Here is a 10,060-nt window from a genome sequence, read left to right on the forward strand (position 1 = left end):
ATTGAGAATTAGTGGTTGCTTAGAAAATTTTTGCCTTCAGGCAAAAGCTTTTAACAGATAACCCATATGGCAAGAAAGTTCATAAAAAGAGAACTGGATTAGGATTCAAGAGACCTGAACTAAAGTTAAAGAATGCTTGTAAGAAACTATAAAGCAATGCTTTTATTCTAATTTTTAATGTTATTTTAATAGTTTAAAATCTTTTCTGCATAAGCATATTCTTTTCCAGAGTGCTCCAATATATGTATTATTGATAATTAATACAAAGAAATAATCCCATAATTTGCCTAAGGCTTTGTAGTTTTCAAAGTACTTTCATAGATATAAAAGCCCAGAAAGTTAAAAAGTCTAATTTTTTTAAGAGAAAAAATGTTTTTAGATTACATCAACTTAGTTGAACATTCTCCTTTTTTAAAGAATGAAAAAAAGAGCTAGTCATGATGGCACTCTTCTGTAATCTCAGCTACTCAGGAGGCTGAGGCAGGAAGATTGCTAGAGCCCAGGAGTTCAAGAGAGACTAGCCCAGGCAATATACCAAGACCTCATTTTAAAAAAATGTCCAGTACAACATTATAGAGATATACAACATAAAAATGAAAATTATCTGTAGCTACTTTATTAACCATTGCTTATCATTTGGTATTAATTTTCACAGTATTTATTTTTCCAAACGTGTTTGTAGTGTTTTTCTCTTTTTTAAGCTAAGAAAGAACTGTATTATCCAAGCTGTTTTATACCTTTTGTTCCATATATCAATTGGTTTTGAATGTCTTCCCATGTTTACATTATGTCAAATTGACTTCATCTTGTAAATTCCTGTACAATATGTCATTCAGTCAATCATTTATTGATAGACTTTTAGATTGTTCCCAATATGTCCATAATATGAGTAATGTTGTAAGAATATTATCAGACACATATCTTTGGATCTTCTGCATGTACATCTGAAAAATAAATTCCTGTTTAGCATAGCCATGTCAAAAACTAAGAACATTTTCAAATTTGAGATGCATTTCCAAATTGTCTTCCAAAAACGGCTGTATCAATTTTCCTTTCACCAACAGTAAATAAAGAGAGTTAGACAAACTAATGTTCTTATCATCTATTTCCACATAGGTAAAATGAGTGGGCTGGACTATATGCATTTATATTCTAATTGCTTGATTGTCTCCTAAGGTCAGGTACTACGATTTGCTCGACACTAAATTCTTAGTGGGCAGAACATTGCTGGGCACATAGTAGGTCACCAATAATTATCTGCTAAACAAACTGATCTGTAGATTACTTCCAATCTCATGTTTTATGCGTAAATGGTAATGGTAATGTCAATGAAATATTTTAGTGTTCTTTCATAGATGGCTAAATCTGAAGTAGCATGAACTGCTGGCGATTGGTAATCAGGATGGCTCCTAATTTTCTAAAGTTCTTATTTAGTCTTTTTCAATTTGATAATATAGTAGGTTGAAAATAAAACCGTGCCCCAGTTCTTTCATAGGGGTAGGCAAATGATCGAGAAACTCCTTTTCTGCACTATAGTGAAGAGGTAAATAAATTCCATATTCCAGAAGATCTTCAGGCTGCTGCACCTCCAGCTCATAAAAAAATTTTCCAAGCACTTTTACAATTTTTTTTTTTGAGGCAGGGTTTCTCTCTGTCGCCCAGGCTGGAGCACAGTGGCATGATCATGGCTCTCTGTAGCCTTGACTTCCTGAGCTCAGGTGATTCTCCCACTTTAGCTTCCTGAGTAGCTGGGCCCACAGGCGTGCACCACCAAGCCTGGCTAATTTTTGTATTTTTTGTAGAGATGGGGTTTCACCATGTTGCTCAGGCTGGTCTTGAACTTCTGGTTTCAAGCGATCCTCCTGTCTTGGCTTCCCAAAGTGTTGGGATTACAGGCGTGAGCCACAGCACCTGGCCACTTATTAAACAAATTTTAATAGAACGTCCTCTGTTCTTACTGACAGTTTTAGGTTTTCATACCTATTCTTCTCCAAAATAATTATGTCTTGGCTTTTCATGAGAATTTCTAAGAGTATATGGTAGAAATGCAAGCCAGTAGTGATATTTTCTTAGCTGAACATGGGAAAAATTGTAAGAAGGAAAGGTTGTGCTGGAATTGCTAGGTCAGATCAGTAATGGTAAAAAGATTTTATGACTTGGAGCTCAATATAGAATATTTTCTTCCACTTTCAACTTTCCTGTTATCAGAGGATAAAATACAGTACGTTGGAAAATGTGTGACATCGGGATCAGGTAGGCTTGGGTTCAAAATGTTGGTTCTGCCACCGAGCAGTTCTGAGTCAGAGTATGTCCATTTCCTCCCCTATAAAATGGAGAAAATTATGATATCTACTAATGAAGATTTTAATGAAAATTGATCCAGTTCCTACTTGAGATCTCAATGTAGTCATCATCTCCTCTAAGAAAGTATTCTTGACTCCCTTCTCTCACAAGGTAAAGTAAAATATCTTTTGTCTGTGCAAATTGCCACCACTCCCCACCTACTTCCCACTCCACATAAGAATTCTATGCTATCGCTGCATTTCTTATTGTATTAAAATTGCATCTGTATATGCCTGTCACTCCCACTAGACTGTGAGAAATTTATAACTCATATCTCTAACACTTAATAGGGAATCTGCCTATCAAAAGTATAGTCTTAGTAAATGTTTGTTGAGTGAATAAATGACATATTTCAAGTGCTTGCACCATACTTAAAACACTGGAAACATCAAATAATGTGTTCTTTTTTGACCTCTATCATAAATAGGGGCCTGAAAGTTTTATTAAAAACATTCAACTCTTGCCCATGATGCTGTAACTAAGAACTATAAGGTTAGGACTGTTTTTTTTTTTTTGACTCATTCTAGGTAATTAGATACACTAATGGGCATGGTTCATGGAAGGTTAAGATTTAACAAACTTGATGAATAACAGGATGAAAATTTCTTTGAACCTTTAGCCGTAGCCTATGCACATGCATCCAGAAGGAAAATTAATTGTTTGGCCCTTTGTTCATATTTTTTGTAAATAAATAACTTGGCAGTGTTGATTTAGATCATCAAAGCAATGTATTGGCGATCTTTTTCATTTGTCTCAGCTGCCTTATTGCATTACAAATGATGTTAATTCTGTGCTTAATTATGCTTAACGTAGTTTATAGGCAATCCAGTGTTTATCAGTTGGACATAGCAAAAATTCTGTTGTTTTCTTTCCATCTTCCTTCTGCTTATCATTTGTTGATTTTTGAAAGCAGCTGGAGTTGTTCCATGTGAATGGAAACAATTATAAGGCTGTACAATCTTCTCTTGAGAGAAATGCATTTCTCTCTAGAAACCATCTTATCAATAAAATCTTTGCTTTTTAAAGAATTGATATATATTCTCATGCAAACTTTTAACCTGATCTTTGCTGTCCTCTGAGATCAAAAGAAATCTCCACTCAGATTATAAAAAAAAAAAAACCTCTCCACCTACTCAGGATTTTCCAAAAGCCTATGTATTTCATTCATTGAAATAGAACCTCTATCTATCCAAATTGACTGCTATAGCCAGTCAGACATGTGTTGATGTTTTAAGGAAATGATAAATGTTTGAGATGAGGGATATGCTAATTATCCTGATCTGATCACTGTACATCATATGTATCAAAATATCACTATGTATAATTATTGTCCATTTAAAAAAAATTTTTTTAATTGTTTTATTTATTTATTTTTAAGTGGAACGTTTCATGAATCTGCATGCCATCCTTGTGTAGGGGCCATGATAATCTCTGTATTGTTCTGAGAGTGACAGAAGGCAGCCAAATGCCCAGGTGGAAAGGGGAGGTCCCCAGTGAAACCCCACCTCTAAGCAGAAGACAGTTTAAAGCCTGAAAGCTAAGCTAAAAGTTAAATCCTCAGACTGGATTGAGAGCTTGTCTTCCTGTTTGGCGTGCTTTCCTCTGACTGATCCCCATCCTTCACCTATTTCACGTATATCTACCCTTTCCTAATTGGTTTTCTACACTGTCATGCCCATCATTGAGTGTTGTCTTTGCTTTAACTTTTTTTGCATACTCACAAGCCAATCAGCATGTACTTCCCATCCTGTGCCTATAAAGACCCCAGATTCAGTTGGTAGAGGAGAAGACAGCCTGACTTCAGGGAAGAGACAGCCTAACTTTGGGAAAGATGACCTGCCCTTTTCATCCTCTCTCCAGCTCCCCTCTCTGCTGAGCGCTCTTTTCATTGCTCAGTAAAATTCTCCACCTTCACCATCCTTTAATAATCCATATGACCTCATGCTTCTTGGACTCTGGACAAGAGCTTGGGACCCACCAAGTATGGGTACCCAGAAAGGCTGTCATACTGGCCCTTTGCCCTCGCCAGCAGAGGGCAGCCATCCTACGCAATGAGGCAAGGGGCCAACCGAGCTGCTAACTCACCTCTGTTGTTGGACTGTGGATGGTGGAACTAAAAGAGCACTGTAACACCTACTCTGGGGCTTCAGGGTTGAAAGCACCTTCACCTGAGTGCCTGCATTCCCCGTGAGGCAACACGCTTAGTCTGGCTGCAGGTTCCACACGGACGGAGCTTGCTCCTGTGTCAGCACCCAGAGCAGCCGGCCAGATCCCACACTCACTCACTTATGTGCTCCCTTCTGCAAGGGGCTGAGCGTGGTGGGCGAAGTAGAGGGGAAAGTCCCTGTCGTGAGTCCAGGGAAGGGGTCAAGAAAAATCCTGCATCAGTTCCAATTTTAGTATACGTGCTGCTGAAGTAAGCAAGAGAAAAAGTTGTTTAAAAAGCTCATGTTAATATAATGATTGGATATTTGTATCTTAGATTCTCATATTTTCTTTTTTCTTTCTTTTTTTTTTCAGATAGAGTTTCACTTTGTCGCCCAGGCTAGAGTGCAGTGGTGCGATCTTGGCTCACTGTGACCTCTGCCTTCCGGGTTCAAGTGATTCTCCTGCCTCAGCCTCCTTAGTAGCTGGGATTACAGGCACCCGTCACCATGCCTAGCCAATTTTTGTATTTTTAGTAGAGCTGGGGTTTCACTACGTAGGCCAGACTGGTCTCAAACTCCTGACCTCAGGTTATCTGCCTGCCTCAGCCTCCAAAAGTGCTGGGATTACAGGGATGAGCCACCGCGGCCAGCCAGGTTCTTATTTTTTCAATTATTACACGTATCTTAGAATTTGAAAAGGAAGTAGCTTTTGTTTAATATTTACTTTATTATTTGATATTTTATTGTCATTTTTATTTTAAATTCAGGGGGTATACGTGCAGGTTTGTTACAGGGTATATTGTGGGGTGCTGAGGTCTGGTTTTTTTTTTTTTTTTTTTTTTTGAGACGGAGTCTCGCTCTGTCGCCCAGGCTGGAGTGCAGTGGCCGGATCTCAACTCACTGCAAGCTCCGCCTCCCGGGTTCCCGCCATTCTCCCACCTCAGCCTCCCGAGTAGCTGGGACTACAGGCGCCTGCCACCACGCCCGGCTAATTTTTTGTATTTTTTTTATAGAGACGGGGTTTCACCGTGTTAGCCAGGATGGTCTCGATCTCCTGACCTCGTGATCCGCCCGTCTCGGCCTCCCAAAGTGCTGGGATTACAGGCTTGAGCCACCGCGCCCGGCCTGAGGTTTGGTCTTTTATTGATTCCATCACCTAGATCTATTAGTGATACATAGTGATAGTGAACATAGAACCCAATAGGAAGTTTTTCAGCCCTCCCTGTTCCTCCTTTTGGAGTCTTCATTGTTTATTGTTCCTATCTTTATTCTGTGTGAACTCAAGATTTAGCTCCCACTTATAAGTAAGAACACGTGATATTTGGTTTTCTGTTTCTGCATTAGTTCGCTTAGGATAATGACCTCCAGTTGCATCCATGTTGCTGCAAAGGACATTATTTAATTTTTCTATGGCTGTATAGTAGTCCATGGTGTATATGTACCACATTTTTTAAATCCAATCCTAGGTTAATTCCGTGTCTTTGCTATTGCAAATCGTGCTGTAATGAACATATGAGAGTATTTGTCTTTTGGGTAGAATGATTTATCTTCCTTTGGTATATACCCAGTAATGGGATCGCTGAGTCGAATGGTAGTTCTATTTTTAGTTCTTTGAGAAATCTTCAGACTGCTTTCCAGAGTGGCTGAATTAATTTACATTCCCACTAAGCATTCCCTTTTCTCCACAACCTTGTCAACATCTGTTGTTTTTGGACTTCTTTTTTTCCTCTGTACATAGTGATGACTTTTTAGTAATAGCCCTTCTGACTGGCGTAAGATAGTATGTCATTGTGGTTTTAATTTGCGTCTCTCTATTATTAGTGATGATAAGCATGTGTTCATGTTTGTTGGCTGCTAGTGTCTTTTTTTGAGAAGTGTTTGTTTATGTCCTTTGCCCACGTTTTAATGGGGTTGTTTGCTTTTTTCTTGTTGATTCATTTAAGTTCCTTATAGATTCTGAATATTAGATCATATTTGGATGCATATTTTGCAAATATTTTCTTCCATTCCCTAGATTGTTTGTTTGTTCTGTTGATCACTTCTTTTTGCTGTGCAGAAGCTCTTTAGTTTAATTAGTTCCATTTGTCTATTTTTGATTTTGATGTATTTGCTTTTGGGGTCCTCCTCATAAATTTTTTGCCTAGGCCAGTGTCTAGAAGAATATTTCTTAGATTTTCTTCTAGAATTTTTGTAGTTTGAGGTCTTACATTTAAGTCGTTAATGCATCTTGAGTTAATTTTTGTATATAGTAATAGATATAGGTCCAATTTCATTCTTCTGCATGTGGTTAACCAATTTTCCCAACAACATTTATTGAATAAAGTGTACTTTCCTCATTGTTCATTTTTGTTTACTTTGTTGAAGATGAGCTGGTTGTAGGTGTGCAGCTTTATTTCAGGAGTCTCTAAAATGTTTCATTGGTCTATGAGCTTTTGGTTAGTATTCACTTTAAAAGGATCATTTCAGTGGGCTTGACCGTAAGAGATAAATTCGTTTTTTAAAATTTTATTTTTTTCAGAGTAGGATCAAAACTACAATTAGAATATAAGTGTAAGTATTGAAAAGCAATGTAGTTATGTGATTTTCTTCCTAAGAGTTCTAAGATCAAAATATTTAAGAAAAACATTTTTGGTGGCTATCATGAGTTTTTAAAGATTGATGTAATTTCTGAGAGGATTTTTGCAGGTAAAATTTAGGTCATTATACAACATATGAGTTATGCTCTAAAATTAATAGTTATATTTATCAAGTGACTATTCTGTGTCAGTTGTTTTACATACATTACAATGATCTCATTTAGTCCTTAGAGAAAAAGCAAACATTGAAAAGGTGTGTGCAGTGGTTCATGCCTGTAATCCCAGCACTTTGGCAGGCCGAAGCAGGTGGATTGCTTGGGGAGCTCGAGACCAGCATGGGCAACATGATGAAACCCATCACTACCAAAAATACAAAAAATTAGCCAGGCGTGGTGGCATGTGCCTGTGTTCCCAGCTACTCAGGAGGCTGAGGTGGGAGGATTCCCTGAGCCCAGGAGGCAGAGGTTGCAGTGAGCCAAGATTGTGCCACTGCATTCCAGCCTGGGTGACAGTGAGACACCGTCTCAAAAAAAAAAGAAATAAAAAAGATGAGGACCCGAAAGTTTATAATTTTGTTTAGATTTAGTAGGTGGAAGGTGCAGGATTGGAGGCCATGAAAAAATGCTCACCACTGGTCATCATGCCACATTTTAAAGGATGCAAAATCTCTAACTAGAAGGTTATAACCAGAAGTTTGTAAAATCCTGTCCTCTAACCCCTTAACACCACCTCCCCCAAGTCCTTAAAAATAGTCCAGTCCTCAAACACTGGATTCTTTTAATTTCTCTAGGGTTAAAATTGCTTTTTTTCTGTGTAGACAAAGGAAGCAGGATCAGGATGGAGGACCAGATGAGAAGAGAGTTTGGGCACTTATTTGTTACCACTGTGAGCAACATGCTTTGAACTCTCTGAATCCTCAGTTGCTCATCTGTAGAGTGTGTATTTAACGGTATGCAGGCTCACAGAATCTGTGGCAAGGCCTAAATGAGGTAACACATATGGAACCCTTAGCAGACTCCCTGGCATGTGGTAAGAGTTCAATAAATGGCAGTTATTACTACTCTTCAGGGTCTGGGGCTCCTCCTTGAAATAATTTCTAATAATAACAATAATGATACGGTTAATATTTATTGAGCATTGACTACATACCAGAGGCTTTTCTAAACACTTTCTGTTTTTTTTGAACTAGAAATCAACCTTATTATTTATTTATTTATTTATTTTTTATTATTATACTTTAAGTTGTAGGATACATGTGCACAAGGTGCAGGTGTGTTCCATAGATATACATGTGCCATGTTGGTTTGCTGCACCCATCACCTAGTCATTTACATTAGGTGTTTATCCTAATGCTGTCCCTCACCCTGCCCCCAACCCCATGACAGTCCCCCATGTGTGATGTTCCTTGCCCTGTGTCCAGGTGTTCCCATTCTTCAATTCCCACCTATGAGTGAGAACATGCGGTGTTTGGTTTTCTGTCCTTGTGATAGTTTGTTCAGAATGATGGTTTCCAGCTTCATCCATGTCTCTGCAAAGGACATGAACTCATTCTTTTTTTATGGCTGCATTGTATTCCATGGTGTATATCTGCCACATTTTCTCAATCCAGTCTATCATTGATAGACATTTGGGTTGATTCCAAGTTTTTGCTATTGTGAATAGCACCACAATAAACATACATGTGCATGTGTCTTTATAGGATTTTATTTCTCCTTCACTTATGAAGCTTAGTTTGGCTGGATGTGAAATTCTGGGTTGAAAATTCTTTTCTTTAAGATTGTTGAATATTGGCCCCCACTCTCTTCTGGCTTGTAGAGTTTCTGCTGAGAGATCTGCTGTTGGTCTGATAGGCTTCCCCTTGTGGCTAACCCAACCTTTCTCTCTGGCTGCCCTTAACATTTTTTCCTTCATTTCAACCTTGGTCAATCTGATGGGTTGCTCTTCTCTAGAAGTGTCTTTATGGTGTTCTCTGCATTTCCTGAATTTGAATGTTGGCCTGCCTTGCAAGGTTGGGGAAGTTCTCCTGGATAATATCCTGAAGAGTGTTTTCCAACTTGGTTCCATTCTCCCCATCACTTTCAGGTACACCAATCAAATGTAGATTTGGTCTTTTTACATAGTCCCATATTTCTTGGAGGCTTTGTTCATTTATTTTTACTCTTTTTTTCTCTAAACTTGTCTCCTCGTTTTATTTCATGCATTTGATCTTCAATCACTGATACCGTTTCTTCCACTTGATCAAATCGGCTATTGAATTTTGTGTATGTGTCACATAGTTCTCGTGCCATGGTTTTCAGCTCCATCAGGTCATTTAAGGTGTTCTCTACACTGTTTAGTTAGCCATTTGTCTAGTCTTTCTTCAAGGTTTTTAGCTTCCTTGTGATGGGTTCAAACGTCCTCCTTTAGCTCAGAGAAGTTTGTTATTGCCAACCTTCTGAAGCCTACTTTTGTCAGCTCGTCAAAGTCATTCTCCATCCAGCTTTGTTCTGTTGCTGGTGAGGAGCTGCGATCCTTTGGAGGAAAAGAGGTGTTCTGGTTTTTAGAATTTTTAGCTTTTCTGCCCTGGTTTCTCCCCATCTTTGTGGTTTTATCTACCTTTGGTCTTTGATGCTGGTGACCTACAGGTGGGGTTTTGGTGTGGATGTCCTTTTTGTTGATGTTGATTCTATTCCTTTCTGTTTGTTAGTTTTCCTTCTAAGAGTCAGGTCTCTCAGCTGCAGGTCTGTTGGAGTTTGCTGGAGGTCCACTCCAGACCCCTGTTTGCCTGGGTTTCACCAGCAGAGGCTGCAGAACAGCAAAGATTGCAGAACAGCAAATATTGCTGCCTGATCCTTCCTCTGGAAGCTTAATCCCAGAGGGTCACCTCTGTATGAGGTGTCAGACATCCCCTACTGGCATCTGTCTCCCAGTTAGGCTACATGGGGATCAGGGACCCACTTGAGGATGCAGTCTGTTCATTCCTAGACCTCAAACACCATAATGGGAGAACCACTG

At 38.8% G+C, this 10,060-nt stretch overlaps 1 pseudogene; it reads right to left on the reverse strand.

Annotated features, from left to right (window-relative positions):
• Positions 1-3,714: 3,714 nt before the first annotated feature.
• Positions 3,715-3,813, reverse strand: LOC111545388 (annotated as a pseudogene).
• Positions 3,814-10,060: the final 6,247 nt, after the last annotated feature.

This window comes from Piliocolobus tephrosceles, unplaced genomic scaffold (genome assembly GCF_002776525.5).
Source record: "Piliocolobus tephrosceles isolate RC106 unplaced genomic scaffold, ASM277652v3 unscaffolded_19, whole genome shotgun sequence".
Classification (NCBI taxonomy): Eukaryota; Metazoa; Chordata; class Mammalia; order Primates; family Cercopithecidae; genus Piliocolobus; species Piliocolobus tephrosceles.